This window comes from Alexandromys fortis, unplaced genomic scaffold (genome assembly GCF_014885135.2).
Source record: "Alexandromys fortis isolate MF-2015 unplaced genomic scaffold, M_Fortis_MF-2015_v1.1 scaffold_38, whole genome shotgun sequence".
NCBI classification, from domain to species: Eukaryota; Metazoa; Chordata; class Mammalia; order Rodentia; family Cricetidae; genus Alexandromys; species Alexandromys fortis.
This window is the reverse complement of record NW_026067916.1, coordinates 6,806,467-6,824,554: the sequence shown is the minus strand read 5'-3', so window position 1 is coordinate 6,824,554 and position 18,088 is coordinate 6,806,467.

The following is an 18,088-nucleotide window of genomic DNA, read 5'->3' as shown; positions in this document are numbered from 1 at the left end:
GTTCAGCAGGTCTTTTAGAAGGCCACTACATCTATTATGGACTTTTCCCCTCTTTCCCAAAAGATATTTTGGGATTATAGTATAATCCCAAACAAGGATTTGATTCAGTGATCAGAGTCCATCAGCCATAAGATTTTAGAATTTAGGGGACTCAAGAGATGGCTCAGTGGTTAAGAGTTCTGGCTACTCTTCCAAAGGACTCAGGTTCAATTCCTAGTAACCAAATGGCTGCTCACAACTGCCTGTTATTCCAGTTCTAGGGGATCTGACCTCACACAGACATACATGCAGGCCAAATACCAATTTATGTAAACTAAAAAATAAAATAAAAATGAGAATTAGAATTCAGAGTTAAGGAACACAAAAGAAGCCGAGTGGTGGTGGCACACGTCTTTAATCCCAAAATGCTATCTTGTGGGTGAATTATAAGGCCTGAGTTCACAGACTTCAGCACAGGGCTATTTCAGTATAAAGAATGCAGTTAGTTGCTTTGCTTGGACTTTCAGAACAACTGAGTGGTCACATGAGATCTTATTCTCAAAGCAACAACACAATTATGTTCCCCAAAGGTATGAGCTCATTTTTTTTTTTTTGTTAACACACCACTGACAGCTCTAATGGATTGGCCTCCTTTGCTATTTTGATTGCAATTAAATGGAGAAATTGCACAATAGTAGTCAGCAAGGGTTTTGAAGTGAGTTGAACTGCAGACCCTCGTTTTCCGTAAGCCTCTGTCTTAGTGCTTACATTGTAGGTTCACAGTTTTTATTTGGTGGCTTATCCTAGGAAACATTCGAACGTGCTGGGTGACAACATACCTCAGAACCAAAATAAATTAGGGGAAACGTGACTGAAAATTTTGACTTCCACCGCCACTGCTGCGAGCACTGAGTCATAGTTTAAAATATCCAGGGAAAAGTTCTGACATTGCCAAAGAAATAAATACAGTATTAACATAAAATCGTTTCTGGGTTCTGCGGAGTGACCCTTCATTATAAAATGTGGTGCTAAGTCAGGAAGCAAGCTTGATTCCCATTCCTCTCTAACTAGCACGATTTGCGGGCAAAGCAGAAGCATATACATGGTTTCATCTTATCTCACTGAATCAAAGAGGAGGTAAGAGTCAATTTTCAGTTTAATTCAGTATAACTAAGAATCTAATCCAAAGCCAATTTTCAATTTTCATTGATAGTAAGAAAAAAAAGAAGACATGAGTTTACAGTCTCCAAATTGGCTATTTTCTGTGAAATTAATAGTGCAATCTGAATCTGAGGGCAGCTCAGTCTTAACAATTTGCTTTCCTACCAATAGATCCTCTACATTTGAACCTTGGTGGAGTGAGCTGGGGATATAGCTCAGTGAAGTGCTTGTCCTGCAAGACGGAGGGCCTAAGTGTGGATCCTGGGTTGGCTTTAGTGAGAAATGTCTCCTACAGGGTCATGTGTTTGAATATTTGGTTCCTGGTGGGTGGGAGGTTATGGACCCTTTAAGAGCAATCATATCACTGGAAAAGGGTTTTAGGAGGTTTTAGCTTCTTCTAGTTCATTCTTTCTGCTTCAGGGTTGTGGCTGAAAATGTGCTCTTTTTAGCTTCATGCTTTTGCCACCTGTTACCATGCCTCCTCCACCATTAGGGACCCTCCCTCTGAAGCTGTAAGCCCAAATAAACTCTCTCAAATTGCTTTTGGTCATAGGGTTTTATCACAACAAAAAGCAACTAAGGTGCATCCCAGAAAAGTTAAATTTGTTAAGGAGTCTCTCATTCAAGCTCTCCAATGGTGAGATGAGAAACAGAGACAGGAGAATCTGGGAAAGAATGTAGGGCATCCAGCGTGGCGGTACTGAGTGGTGAATAAAATGAGATTGCGTCTCAAACAAGGTCGTAGGTGAGTACTAGCCCCAGACATCGTCCTCCAACTTCGCATGTGTGCCTGCACTCTCCCTCACCCACCCGTTCTCTGCCCAATGATAGAAAATAAAAAGTCTTTTCAGAGGAAGGACAGATACGCTGAATGCTGCAGCTCTGAAATCCCAATAAAAAAATATGGGCATCCCTGCAAAGGTTACCATCAAGAAAGTCTAGTAGGAAATCCAGTTCAACATAACACAGAAGCTTAAGTAAGTTCAAGCTTCTAAAGTGTTGCAGCAGGCAGTACACCAGACATAGCTTTCCTGTTCTTTTAGGCACGTTTAAGTACAGTACAATTTGGGAAAATGTTTCCTGCTATAACACAACCCCTGTACACAAGGAGGCATAATTACAATGAAATTCTTCTGGAAGCACACCACCCTTCTTCCTCGAAGATGGGTTCTTGAGATAGGCTATGGGAATGATCCTAAGGGCCTAAGGGAGGGTCTGGCTATGTCTTGGTCATACAGACATTGCAGAGGTTATCTTGGCTATCAACCACCTCAGATCCTGTTTATGGGGGTCTGGAGGAAGCCGGTGGCCTACAGATAGAGCAAGGCTCACCTAGGCTATTAGTCACTTTCATTCTCAGCCTTCTGGGCAGAAAAAAGTGACACATCTTTTTTACTGAGAGACAACCCAGCATATTTAACATTCTTGGTGCTCTCTGGGAGTGCACGTAAGTCTGTGCTCTCAACAGAGAAATGTATAAATCTCCAACCAAGTGTGTAAGATCTACAATGTAATTGTGCTAAACTTAATTTATTCCCTTGAAGGAAATACTGTATTTATTTCCCTCTATGGTTTGTTTGTCCAGCCCTGTAATCTCATCCTACGCCTTTTCCTCCTTGATTACAATCAAAGTGACTATTAGGGTAAACACCTCCTTTGCATTAAAGAATCTGAGACCCTCAGCCTGGTGGGAAACTGAGTACTCAAAGTTTATTATTTTTGTTATTGTTATTTTTTATTTGGTATAAATCTAAAATATCCAAAATCTCTTCAGAGTCGGATATCTTGACAATAAAAGCATCTTAAATCCCCAGAGAACAGATTTACTCTGTTCTAATTCTGTGTGTCCCAGTAATCACACACTCAATGTTCTTGAGATGTAGCGCTCCTGTTATTTTAGGTCATTGCTTTTCACCAAGTTGTTTTTCCATCAATTTAATGGTAACACTAACTGCCTGGTAAATTGAAGCTCATGCTCGGGCCTAGTGATTTCAGCTGTGGCTCCTCTTTGTTCAATCCTCTCACCACCGTGTGGACCTGAAGACAGCCAGCTGTTCCGACAAGTGAAAGCCAGAAATTCAGTACTTTGTCCTATTTTATTCTTGTTGAAAAAGGCCTCTTCTTTCCTGAGCTAATTTCTTTGACTATCATGCCTCTGTAAACGTAGTTCACAATGGTATGCATATGTGAGCAATCGAATAGTATTTGGAAAAGGGCCGTGGGGAAGAAATCAAGTCAGAGCACAGACCTCAGGAATAGAAGGGCAACCCTTATAGAACAGGTCAAAGATCTAGCTTGCTCCTTTCTCACCAAGTGTGGATTAAAAAAAATAATAGTAAGTTTTTGCATCTTACAACCCTGAGGAAGCTGGTCATTAGTGTAAAGTGAGACCAACCTCATCTGTCTTTGGCATCCAGAACCATGGGAAAGAAAGTCTCTTGTGACACAGTCCATGGATAGTTGTTAGAGCTGCACCAAGTGCACAGACTTTACTTTCTTTTATCTTTTTTTAAATTAATGAATTTGTTTTATATCCTAGTGCAGTTTCCCCTCCCTCCTCCCCTGCCAGTCTCTCCACCCACCCACAATTTTCCCACCTCCCAATTCTCTTCTCCTCCATTTCTGTTTAGGAAAGGGCAGCTCCCCCATGAATATGAACAAAACATGGCATGGCATATCAAGTTACAGTAAGACTAAGCACCTCTCCATGTATTAAGGCTGAGCAAGGCACCCTCTATAAGGAGTAGGCCCTCAAAAGTCAGTAAAGAGTCAGAGACAGACCCTGCCTCCCACTGCTCTGAGTCCCACAGAGGAGCAGGCTATGTCATGCACAAATTATGCAGGGGGCCAATGTCAGTTCCATGTAGGCTCCCTGGTTGTTAGTTAAGCCTCTGTGAGTCCCTATAAACCCAGGTTAGCTGATTCTGTTAATTTTCTTGTGGTGTCCTTGTACAGGATTATTTTAGCTATCATGTTCTTTTTTTTTTTTTCTTTTCTATATGAAGTTGAGTATTGTTCTTCCAAGGCATTTAAAGAGTGTGTTGAGATTTTAATGAGGATTGCATTGAATCTGTAGATTGCTTTTGGTAAGATGGCCATTTTTACTATGTTAATCCTATTGATCCTTCAGCATGAGAGATCTTACTATCTTCTGATCTCTTCTTCAGTTTCTTTCTTCAAAGATTCAAAGTTCTTATTACTTGCTTGGTTAGAGTTATCCCAAGACATTATATATTGTTTGAGGCTATTGTAAAGGGTGCTGATTCCCTTATTTCATTCTCAGCTTCTTTATTATTTGTTTATAGGAGGATTACTGATTTTTTTTTAGTTAATCTTGTACCCAGTCATTTGCCTAACGGTGTTTCTCAGCTGTAAAAGTTTGCTTGTAGAATCTTTGGGGTCATTTATTTATACTATCATATCATCTGTTAATAATGATACTTTGTCTTCTTTCTATCCTTTTTGTATCTTCTTGATCTCCTTTTGTTGTCTTATTGCTCTAGCTAGAGCTTCAAGTACTATATTGAATAGGTATAGAGAGAGTGGACAACCTTGTCTTGTTTCTAATTTTAGTGAAATGCTTTGAGTTTCTCTCCATTTAATTTGATGTTGTCAATTGGCTTGCTGTATATTACATTTATTATGTTTAGGTATGTTCCTTGTATCGCTGGCCTCTATAAGGCTGTTATCAGGAAGGGTGTTGGATTTTTGTCAAAGGCTTTTTCAGCATCTAATGAAAAAGGTGATCATGAGGTTTTCTTCTCTTAGTTTATTTATATGGTGAATATATTGACAAAGTTCATATGTTGAACCATCCCCACATCTCTGGGATGAAGCTGATTTGATCATGTTAGATGATTTTTTTTATATATTCTTGGATTCCTTTTTATCAGCATTTTATTGAGCATATTTTCATCAATGTTCATGAGTAAAATTAGTCTGTAATTTTCTTTCTTTGCTGAGTCTTTTGTGTGGTTTGGGTATCAGGGTGACAATGCCCTCATAGAATTAGGCACTGTTCCTTCCATTTTTATTTTGAGAAACAGTTTGAAGAGTTAGCTCTTCTTTGAGAGTTAGTTCTTCTCTAGCTCTTCTTTGAAAGATTGGTAGAATTCTTTGCTAAAACAATCTGACCCTGTGTTTTCTTTGGTTGGGAAATTTTAATGGCTATTTTTATTTCCTTAGGGCTTATCAGTCTATTTAAATTGTTTATTTCAGCTGGGCGGTGGTGATGCACGCCTTTAATCCCAGCACTCGGGAGGCAGAGGCAGGTGGATCTCTGTGAGTTCGAGACCAGCCTGGTCTACAAGAGCTAGTTCCAGGACAGGCTCCAAAACCACAGAGAAACCCTGTTTCGAAAAACCAAAAAAAAAAAAAATGTTTATTTCATCTTTATTTAACTTTGGTAAGTGGTATCTATCAAGAAATATGTCAGTTTCTTTTAGATTTTTCAATTTTATGGAGTACAGGTTTTTAAAGTAAGACCTAGTAATTCCATGGATTTCCTTGGAATCTGTTGTTATGTTCCCCTTTTTCTTTCTGATTTTGCATATTTGTATATTATTTTTTCTGCTTTTTAGTTAGTTTGGATAAAGGATTCTCTATTTTGCTGATTTACTCAAAGATCTAACTTCTGGTTTCACTGATTCTTTGTGTTGTTTTCTTGTTTATAATTTACTGATATCAGTCCTAGTTTGATTATTTCCTGGCATCTACTTTTAAGTGTGCTTGTTTCTTTTTGTTCTAGAGCTTTTGGGTGTGCTCTTAAGTCACTAGTATGAAATCTCTCTATATTCTTCATGAAGTGCTGTAAACTTTCCTCTTAGCACTGCTTTCATTGTGTCCCATAAGTTAGTATATGTTGTACATTCATTTTCATTGAATTTTAGGAGGTCTTTAATTTCTTTCCTTATTTCTTCCTTAGCCCAGTGCTATCTCAACACAGGTTTCATGAGGTTCTGAGAAGAAGGTATATTCTTTTGTGTTTGGTGAAATATTCTGTAGATATCTGTTATGTCCAATAGAGTTGTAACATCTCTTAGTTCCATTATTTCTATGTTTAATTTCTGTCTCAATGACCTGTTCATTGGTGAGAGTGGAGTATTGAATTCTTCTGCTCTTATTGTGTAGGGTTTGGTATATGGTTTATGCTTTAGTAATGTTTATTTTTGAAAAAGTGGGTGCCATTGTATTGGGGACCTAGATGTTCAGAATTGTTACTTCATCTTGATGGATTTTTCTTGTGGTGGATATGAAATTTCCTTCTCTATTTCTTTTACTTAATTTTAGTTTGAAGTCTATTTTGTTAGATATTCCTTCTTGTTTCTTACTTCAGTTTGATTGAAAAATCTTCTTCTAACCCTTTACTATGAGGTAATGTCTATCTATGATATTGACGTGGTCTCTTTCTTGTATGTAGCAGAAAGATGGATCCTTTTTTTCATATCCATTCTATTAGCCTGTGTGGTTTTATTGGTGAACTGAGTTCATTGATATTGAGGAATATTAGTGATCAATAATTGTTAATTCCTCCTGTATTCCTTTGTTATTGTAGTTTTGTTGTTGTCTATGTGTATATGTGAATCTCATTTTTGGGTATTGCTTGTGTGAGATTATCTATTACCTGTGTTTTTGTGGGTATAGTTAACTTCCCAGGGTTGGATTTTTCCTTCTAGTACATTTTGTATGGCTGAATTTATGAATAGATATTGTTTAAATTCGATATAGTCATAAAATACCTTGTTTTCTCCATTTTACGGTGATTATAGTTTTGCTAGGCATAGTATTCTGGGATGGCATCTGTGGTCTCTTAGGGTCTTCAGATTCCAGTCTGGGACCTTCCATATTTGAGCTGAGAAGTTGAAAAGTCAGGTGTGATTCCAATAGGTCTGCCTTTTCCTTTTCCCTTGCTGCTTTTAAAGTTCTTTGTTCTGTATGTTTAGGGTTTAGATTATTATGTGGTGAGGGGATTTTCTTTACTGATCCAATCTCTTTGGTATTCTAAAAGCTTCTTGTACCTTTATAGGCTTGTGCTGCTTTAGGTTGGGAAAATTTCCTTTTATGGTTTTGTTAAATATATTCTCTGAGTTTTAGAGCTAGGTTTCTTCTCCTTCTTCTGTTCCTATTACTTTTGATTTTTTTCATACTGTCTCAGATTTCCTGGATGTTTTGTGTAATGAAATTCTTAGATTTAACATTTTTTTGCCTGTTAAATTTATTTCCCCTACCATATCTTCAATACCTGAGATTCTCTCTTCCACCTGTTGTGTTCTGTTGGTGATGCTTGCATCTGTAGCTTCTGTTCACTTACTCAGATTTCCCATCACCAGGATTCCTTCCATTCGACCTTTCTTTATTGCTTCTATTTCCATTTTCAGGGATTAAACTGTTTTCTTCACTTTTTTATATTTTTGTTGCTTGTTTATTTGTTTCTTAACAGATTTCTTGGCATTCTTTTAAGGAATTATGGATTTTCTCCATTTACTTATTTGCCTTTTCCTTAGTTTCATTAAGGTATTTTCTTTTTAAGGACCTCTCTCATCTTCATAAGGTCAGTTTAAAGGTCATCTTCTTTTGCTCCAGCTGTGTTGGATTGTTCTGGTCTTGTTGTCAAACTATAGTTGGACTCTGGTGATGTAATATTGCCCTTTCTGCTAATGACTGTGTTTCTACACTGATGTCTAGGTATCTAGAATTGGAATGATTATAGGTCTAGGTGTTTATTCCTGTGTTTGTCTTTGTTGAGTTGAGAAGGTCTTTTGCTCCTTGGTTTCTCTTTCCTCTCTGGTTTTCTGGCAGAAATGGCCAAGGGTTCATGTGATTAGTGAGTCTTCTGTTCCAGTAAGGTGTACCTTCTGGGGCTTCTGGGGCCTGGTATCCCAAGAGCCAAACTAGCCTCTGGCAAAGCAGAAATCTTCTACTGAAGTTGTAGTCTGTGATATGGAGCCCAGGGGAGTGTGTGCAGTTTGGTTTTGTTGGGCAGTCTTAAAGGGGTTGAATGGACAGTTAGGTAGGTACCTAACCTGGGGTACCTACGCGCACTCTAGCCTCTGGTAAAGCTGCTAGGGCTGTGGGCCTTAGCGCCAGAATTTACTTTCAAGCAAGATTGATCTTGTTTCATCATTCAAGGTTAAGGTGAAGCTCGTGGTTTCTAAAAGAATCAAAGACATAGCTTAAAGAGAGGCTAGAAAATGCATATTTATTTTCAGCCACTTCCATTTGCCAGAAGCGTGAAACCTAAAAATAAAAGCCTTTAAACACTTAATGTTGTAAACATTTATTATAGACTATGTAATAAATTCTGAAACCAGCCGTTTTTATTCTTCAGTTTCATTGAAATAACATTATTTTCTTCAAGTTTTCTAAAAATGAAGTCTCCATCTATCTCAGACATCATTTTCATGTTTTGTATTTCTATTTTTCAGTATTATTTTGAATATCTTCTTGGCTTTATTGCCTAATCTATTAATTTGCATGTGAAAGACAGGAAATATTCTAATTGATCTATTTCTGTAAAACTTCAGACTTCTCGAGCAGCAAGTTCCTAGGGATAAAACATACTTCTCTAGAAGTAAGTCCTTAGCCTCTTGCCCCCTCTCTCTTTACCACAGAGAGCTGTATAGTAGCAATAGCAGACATACTGATGTTACACTGAACTACCAAAGCCAAGACCAGTGCTAGACCACACTGTGGCTCCAAGGGTTTGAAATGGAGGGGATTATGGGAAATTGTTTAAATGTGGTTGTTGGGTTATCTCACTCCCATTTATACTTAAATAACTGACAATGGCCTAGACATGTTCAGAAGGAGGGCAGGGAGTTATTCTGTGTCTGAATTTGCCAAGACTTTTGGAATTTTGATTTTTTTTTTTTGAGTCAGGGTTTATCTGTGTAACCTTGGCTAATCTGGAAGTCACTCTACAGTCCAGGCTGACCTTTAACTCAGAGATCTACCTGCCTCTACCTTCTAATTACCGGTATTAAAGGCATGTACCACCAATGCTAGGAAGCTTTCGTGTTTTGACTTTTGACAGTGTTACTAGCATGAATATTTCTAGATTCTGTCTTCTGGAGTGGAGTTCTCAAGAGTTCTCCCTCCCTTTGGGTAGCAGTTCCTTTGTGCCTGCTCTGTCAAGCCTTTCTATAATGGCTGCTGCTTAGTACATCAGGTTTCAAGCGGCGACACAGGACAGAGAGAAAGAAGTTACACTGATGTAGGATTCCCCTCTGTATGTTGTGAACATGTTTCATTACCATTGATTTTTAAAGAGACTGTTTAGGCCAATGGGTTAGTCATGTAAAGCCAAGTGGGAAACCCGAACAGAGATATAAGATAGAAAGTGGGTGGAGTCAAGAAGATGCCATGTAGCTGCCAAAGGAGAAAGACTTCAGATACCAGTCAGAAACTTACCAATAGGCCACAGCCTTGTGGTGATTAACAGATTAATAGTAATGGGTTAATTTCAGATGTAAGAGTTAGCTAGAAATATGCATAAGCTTTTGGCCAAACAGTGTTGTAATTAATATAGCTTCTGTGTGATTATTTGGGTCTTAGCAGTTGGAAAAACAAACAAATAGTCTCTGCCTACAAAATGGTGTGCCAAAAGGGGTCAGTTATATCCACATAAAACCTTGGAGAGCTTGGAAATAAACTGTAGTCACTAAAAAAACCCAGAGTAATCATGGAGCAACATTTTCTCAGGTGGGTTCTGTTTGTTAGAAGCAAGCAGAAGCACAATTCCTGACTCAGCAGTACTAAAAAAACTGTGCAGCTCCTTTAAGATTTCCTGGATAGAAAGCTGTAGATTCCTTACCACCTAATATGGTTTGATCAAACAAAACCCCCTGAATCAATGGCTCAGATAGTCCAATATCCATGACACCTTCAGGACTGCTGGCTGAGATGGACCTACCACACAGAATATCCCATAAAAGACCTGATTAACAGTGCCCCCAATCAGCAAAAAGTAATCTAGAGAACAATGCCCAAATTCCCTAAATGATTGTTCATAAATGTTTATTTAAACTTAAAGGGGGATATGCTATAGAGATGAATACTTTGCATTTGTATGGATCTTGGTATATTGATACAAATTTAAGGTCATTTTTATATGTATATCTGTGCTCTTGATTAAGGTATTGCATTTGTGCAGCTCACTTAAAAATGTAATCTATAAATAAGAAATACATTTTAATAGATAGTTATCTATAATAGTCAAACTTAGAGTCATGTTAGTTAGTTTTTTTAGATGTATGGAGATATATTTCAGATGGATAGGTATTCTTCAAACCCTTCAAGGACTTACTCAATATGGCATTTAAATGTTCTAACAATTTAGACTTTTCTCAAAAATGAGAGACATGTCTGCTTCTGGCAGCACCAATTACTTCAGAGATGCTGTAGGAAATCCAACAGCTAATAGCTTTTAATTTACCTGCTCACTGGGGCGTGGCCTCTTATACTATTTATGCCGATGTCATGCATCCGGCCTCTTTTCTGGCCGTGGGATTCAGTTGTTGTTCTCTATTCCTGCAGAGGATTCTGATTTGTGAGTCTACCCCAAATAAATAACCATCTATTATTCTCAATTATGAGCTAGTGTGGGATTTCTTTTAAGCATCCTTCCTCACAGAGAGGCTGATGAATATCAAAGAACCTCGCTACACAATTTGCCTTCAATGTGACAAAGCTATCCATTTTGGCAAGATACTGTTCTTGCCTAGACTGCTTGATGGTATGCTGTATGGAACTGGACATGCAGGACACACAGAAAAATGACTGTTGAACTTGACAAAAAAAGGTGAAATGATCCTTTGGGGTTCCTACTTCATGAAAGGACTGCCAGACATTTTGCAGAACATAGAAAAAAGCATCTGATGAACTTTTCCATTACAAGGCAAAACAGATCTTCAAATTTTCTGCTTCATGGGAAAGTCTGCCAGATACTATGGGCCTACAGGCTGAAGATGTATGCTCCAACAATTCAGAAGAACTTTGGGTGACTGTCCAGGAAGTGAGATGTCTCTGTCAGTTCTAGGGTTTGGAAAGTTGCTTACAATGCACTTCCTGTTAACTTAGGTAATATTATATCCTTCTGGGGTCTATGATGGAGTTGAAAAATAGATATAAGTATAGTTTTCCTTAGTTTTGATAAAAGATAAAGTAGATATAAATATTGTTACTGTAATTCTTACTTGATACCTGTTTTGTATATTTAATTTTCCTACACTAAAGTTATAACCTTCTTTTTTATTTAGAATGAAAAGGGGAGATGTTGTGGGATTCTCCTCTGTATTCTATGAATATGTTTTATTACCATTGGTTATTAAAAAAGCTGTTTTGGCCAATGACTTAGTAGAGTAAAGCCAGGTGGGACATCTGAACAGAGATATAGAGAGAAAGTAGGTGGAGTCAGGGAGATGCCAGGAAGTTGCCAAAAGAGATAAATGCCAGCCACCAGACAGAAACTTACCAATAGTCCACAGCTTCAAGGTGATTCACAGATTTCTAGAAATGGGTTAATTTAAGACAAAAGAGTTAGCTAAAAATATGCATAAACTATTGGACAAACAGTGTTGTAATTAATATAGTTTCTGTGTGATTATTCGGGTCTGAGCAGTCAGGAAATGAATGAGCAGTATCTGCCTACATGGCCCAGTCACAGTTGCACTGACCCCTTCATATCCCAAAGGACTCTTTGAAGATAACTTAGTTACTGAAGGCTGGTATGGAATATAATTCACAGTTGACATTTCCAAGGAGGACTATTAAAAATGGACTTAAATTTCTGAATTCTCTCATTCTTAGTTGACATAACCTTGTATCCAACATTATAATTTTCACAAATTTAGTATCATTTACTCTGTTGTCAGTAAAGTTCTCTTTGCATTTTAACATTCTTCCTAGAGAAAGACTGGTATTCTTTTTAACTATATATTAACATAGATTTACATTTGTTTATATATATATATATGCAAATACATAAATTGATATAAATATGTACACATTTTGCTAACACATTGAAAATGACAGTAAAATCTCAACATAGGTCTAGAGTGATTAGTAAACCATAAACCTTAAATCCTAGATTGCTTCTAAAAGCAAAACTACTTTTCAAAGAAATATAATTATAAATATGTAAAGCAAAAATAAAATACAGTTATAGATCAAGAAGTTCTATGAGTCAGTTTGTAAAATATTAATAGCCTTAACATGTAGTTAGTTAATAGCTTCAAAATAGTTGCTTCAAAATAGCAAGTTTTTATTATCATTTAAAAATCTAATAAAAGGAAAATCCATTTTAACCTTGATCTGAGTAACATACACTGCACTGAGTTTTCCATTACATAATTAACTGCTTATCAAAACTGAGAACTTTTAATATATTTAAGGAAAGTATTTTATTCCTCTTTTCTGTTTTTACTCCTGACTTTATAATGTTTAACTTATGTGACATATTTTAATTGCATTATTTTTGTAGTGTAGGTAACTGAGACATGTATTTGGAGCCTATGAAAACTTTGGAAACCACTTTTATTATAGATTATAATTCTTCAGTGGTCTGGAATATTCTGTAGGAAATAAAAATCCCCAGTCCTCTATACTAGTAAAGTATATGGTGTTTTGAAAATTTAACTTCATGTATTATATATTAAGAAAGAACTGCAAAGGATAGTGTGAAAGTCTTTCTTGTTGACATTGCCTTTGAATAACAAGAAGTACAAAACCTTGGCCATTGAGATGGCTTTGTATGTCGAAGTGTTTTCTGCTGAACCTCACAGCCTGAGGTCAATCCTCAGGATAAACATGGTGAAAAGAGAAAAAGAACACCCAAAGTTGTCCTTTGACTTCTGCATGTGCTCTGTGACAACACACATGCATGATCGCACACACACACACACATTCACACAAAAGTGAAGAAGAAAGAGTCAATATCACAGTGGTAATAGAGTCTGGAGACCCACTTCACTGAGCTTGGTGGTCAGTTGCCACAGCATAGCAGGCCTCTCTACGTACCTTGAATGTGATACCAGCTTCTCTTTAATACATCAAGGGTGACTTTCAGTGGTCGAATCTGCTGAGTTTTATATCTCTGCTGTTGAAAGGGGGCCTATTCTCTGGGGGATTTCCTTTGCCTGTGCAAGTGTGGGCATGGCCCAGGAGTCAATGTTAATATTATTTTTTCAAGTGTTTCTAACATATATAAACATAACCTTTTATTGACTCTTTTAAGAGTCTTAGTGGAAATCTTCTAGTTTGTGTAATAATAACCGATCTTTAGTGAGTACTGTGGGCAACTATTAAGCTAAATAAAGTGACTGCTTTTCTAATCTGGTCTTGTGCTGTTTAGTTAACATGTTCAAAACAAATCACATGCTGACACCATAGTTTGCTTCCTTCTTTTATGAGTCACGTGAGAATATCAATGAATCTTGCAGTGCCCTTATAAACTGGATCTTAGAACTGCATTATGTTTGAAATTCTGTGCAAATATCACAAATGTGAAGGAGAGAACAAAGTCGGAAAAAATGTTATTTTGATATTCCAATTGGCATAGCACGTTTTTCAAGACTAGAAGGAACATATTTCCCTCAAGATTTTAAATTTATAATTAAAATCTAGGCTTTCCCTGTTAGACCAAAGAAATATAAAATACTCAGTGTGGGAACTCATCCATCTCAGATACATTTCATGAATGCTCGAGAGACATTTATTTGTGGGGTAAAAAAATCTGAGTGTGGAAATTTTAAGGGAAGAGTCTAGAAATACATCCTCACCATCACAGAAGATACAAAGTAGAGGTATGAGCTGACTGAGAAACTAGGAAGCTTGGATCATGGACTGGAGTAAAAGACACCTGGGGAAAGGTTATAAAAATGTTTGACACAGTTTGGAGGCATATAGTACAAAAGAAAAAGTTTACTAAATAAACTTCACACAAGTGGTGACATTTAACCCACCAAAGTAACAACAACAACAACAACAATGTTGTAAAAGGCTCATGACATCTGAAATAAGGGTTCCTGCTCATGGTTACCCAGAAAACTTGAGAATTAATTAATTCTCTTAATTAATATTACTCTGTCTTCCTCAAGCAGAAGAGCCTCAAGAAATCAACTTGCAGCTTTGGGAATCGTGATGTATGTGTGAAAATCCTGCTCACTCTAGTGGTTTTTCACTAAGTAATGACTCTGAAGCCTTTATCCTTCCCCAAACCCCAGGCCAGCCTTCTTTCTCTGTGCTTTATCACAGATCAACAGGACTGTGTCCCAAACTCAATTAGTTTACCTCACATCTGCATCTTGCCAAACCCCCTATTACTTTTTAGAACTCAGCTTTTCTGCCTCTTTTATATGGTAATATTTTGAGGATAGTGTAACCATATCATTTATGTAGAAATCTTTGAAATATTTAGACAGCAAAAAGAATTATGAGTGTGTAAAAACCTATAAGAAGTTATTGCTTTGGTGTAATTAAAACAAACTTTCTTTCTGTAGAAGATAATCATATTTTGAGAATACATATTCTGTAGTAAGATATGTAGGACAACAGCCAAAAAGTAAGGTTAGTATATTCAGGGATGCTCCCAGAGCTATGGAAATTTGATGGATTAGGTATTTTTAATCAATACTTAGCATTTTTGCTAGGTTTAGGGAAACTTTGGCTGTGAAGGCTAGGCCTTTATTAGACCCCAGAGAGATAGGCAACCAAATTTATTGTAAAATGTGGCCCTGAGTCACTCAGAAGTTATGCCAAGTAACTCTTGGGTATTAGTTGCCCCAGAGGTGTGGTCTGGTGGAGTATAGAGATTTTCTGTCTTCCAGTAATTGTAGGGAGTATGCATCCCTTGCTCAACAAGAACCAACACCTATTTGCCTCCTTGGTACCATCCCCTTTACTTACTTGATTTCTTTGTGTATAGATTGGCTTCTGGTGCAATTCCAGTTCAGGCAAGATAACTAAAATCTGGAGAGTCCCCATTGCTGGGTAGTCAAGTCTGCTGCCCTGTTCCCTTGAGGGTCAGTACATGAGGACCATGTCTGTATCCACTGAATCCTACCCTGCTGTGCCATCACCCATATGTTTGTTTTTTTTTTTTTTTCGGTTTTTCGAGACAGGGTTTCTCTGTGGCTTTGGAGCCTGTCCTGGAACTAGCTCTGTAGACCAGGCTGGTCTCGAACTCACAGAGATCCGCCTGCCTCTGCCTCCCGAGTACTGGGATTAAAGGCGTGCGCCACCATTGCCCGGCCATCACCCATATGGTTACTAGAGTCTGATGACTCTGACATGGCTGCAGTCTTGGAGAGGCTCTGTGGTGTTATTTACTTGAGCAGTCTGGCTGGGTTGATAGTTGATGTTTCACAGAATTGGACACAGGACTGGTCTGGGAGAAGTGCCTGATAATGTGTTATTTGGGTATTGTATACCCATCTCTCTGGGATTCCCTTTAGGAGGGCNCTCTCTCCCTCCCTCCCTCCCTCCCTCCCTCCCTCCCTCTCTCTCTCTCTTTCTTTCTCCTTCCTTCCTTCCTTCCTTCCTTCCTTCCTTCCTTCCTTCCTTCCTTCCTTCCTTCCTTCCTTCCTTCCTTAAACTAGCATGTCTGTGGTGACAATTGTCCCGTCACAAGGTGGTTAACCAGAAAAGCCAGGATCAAGTCTTTAGAGCACATAGGCCAGTGGCCTCTTCCAGGTTCCCAATGCCTGGACAAAGATCTCCTTTATTATCACTTACAACAGGGCATGGGTTTTTCCTCTTCCTTTCTCATGTCTCTGGCTTTCACCTCTGGGATATTTTTTATTTGCTTATTCATTTTATCTCTAGAGTCATAGTTATCATAAACTCTCTGAGCAATCTCCAATAATTGGGACTTATTTATATTCTCAAAACTTTCTGACTTCTGAATTTTTTCTTGAAATATGTTCCAATTGTATAACAAAAGTAATATTTTCTATCAACTATCTTTAATCCTTTAAAAAGGGCCTGGCAAAAATTGTCCAGAGCATCCTTATCTTGGTCAGTATTGGATGTCCCATTCAGGTTAGACATCAGGGAAAATTCATTCTATCTGGAAGCTATCCCCCTTCTAGCCAAGAAGGCAGATTTTCTACTCTTTTAAGAGAATAGTTTTCTAATTATACAGGATACTGATTGAAAAGGAAACACTGATCAAACAATTGGAGTGGGAACAGAGAGGGAAAGCCATTTTCCTCTGGTAGAAAAAAAGAGAAAGAGTAGAAATTCTGGATTTCTCTGGGCAACCTACCCAAGGCAAAATTATTTGGATCTCCAACAAAGGGGCACAAGTTTTAAGGCAGGAGATGGGGGTGGGTGCATTGCATCCGAGAAAGCCACTGGTCAATACATGGAAACTGGTTGTGTGGCTGGAGTCTTTCCGTCACCAGTCAGATGGCCTGAGCTGCCACTTGACCAAAAGACAACAGAACATCCAATAGATTTCACAAAGAGTCTGGAATTTTTTTTTTTTTGTTCAAGAAGCACATTGTATCCATTCTCACCTGAAAAACTCTCCTTGTGTCTTAGTGGCCACTGCCAGCTGCCATTGCCTGGGAACTGCATTTGGTATTGCCACAGCAACAACAGCAGCCACTGCTGTAGCTGACATGACCCCCTGAAGGGGGTACATTGCTGGTGACAGTCACATAGGACCTGCTGGCTGAGGTCCTTGTTTGGGTCACTACCCTCGAAATTTTAGATCTGCTTCTCAAAGCAACAGAACTGACAGAAATACATAGAGAAACGTATTGTAAGACAATCAGAGGTGGCCACCACACACCCGTTAACCAAGAGCAGATCAGGGGAGTCCTGTGGCATCTTCTACAGATCATAGACCCTGGATCAGAAGCAGCATTGACCTCTCCTCTGTGCCCTAAAGAGAAGGAACCACAACCAAACTTACCTCCAGAGGTGACAGGTCAAGCAAATTTTCAGTTTGTTCCCTTTTGCAGCGGAGGTGTCAGATTTCTCTGAGACATTAGGCAGAAATTAGTCATAAAAGGTTCTAGTGCCTTGGAACATCTCAGGTTATGCACCCCCTAGAAACACCTTGAGTTGCTGCAAGGTGCTCTAAAACCCCTGGTGTTTCAAGGTCTGGGTACTGGGGATCTCACTGGGACCTCCAAAAAATATTATAAAGTATACACCAGTGTAGTGCACCATGCCTGTCTGTGTTCTCTGCAGTACCATACAATTCGTGAACTGGGAAAGGGGCTGGAGATTGAGACACACAGAAACACAGGTCATTCTTGAGACAGGAATGCTCCAAGAATGCCCCAGAGCCGCTTATATAGAGATCCTTAACTAATAGCCACGCCCCAGCCAAACCCACCAGAAACCACTCTCCTGCCATCAGGAACTTCTGAGGGTCTCGTGCTCAGAGCAGCTGTAGGCTGTCTCAGAGCAGAGAAAAACAAGTTGTTTACAAGAAATTCAGGATCTGGGGGTTCACTGCTCCCAACACACCAGAGAAAACTACTTGGTGTTTAAGCCAATTCTTTATTTCTCAGCTGGAAACTATATTGGGGATTCAGGACTCAAGGGCAGTCCTGAGCCCTTCTTAGGGTGGGATTGGAATCATGAAGGCTATTTCCTGGTCTGTCAAACCTCAGTTATCAAGAGCTGTTCGCCAGACGCAGAACCACAGAATCCAAAAAGGCAAGGTTAGTATATTTAGCAACTTTCCCAAAATTATAAACTGGAAGGTGAGGTATTTGTTCTGTTTGTGGCAGATGTTGGTACCTAGTTATTGGACTTCAAGGCTGAAAGGGACTCATTCTCTTCCCAATCGTACTAAGGGCCCATGACAACAACAAGTGTTGGTGTTTTTCTCCTGAGCTAGAACAACAGACACATGACTACTCCGGATAAGCAGATAGCCTTCAAGCCAGACTCCCTTCTTCAGAGAATTTTCTAAACCCATCCTTCCTTTTCT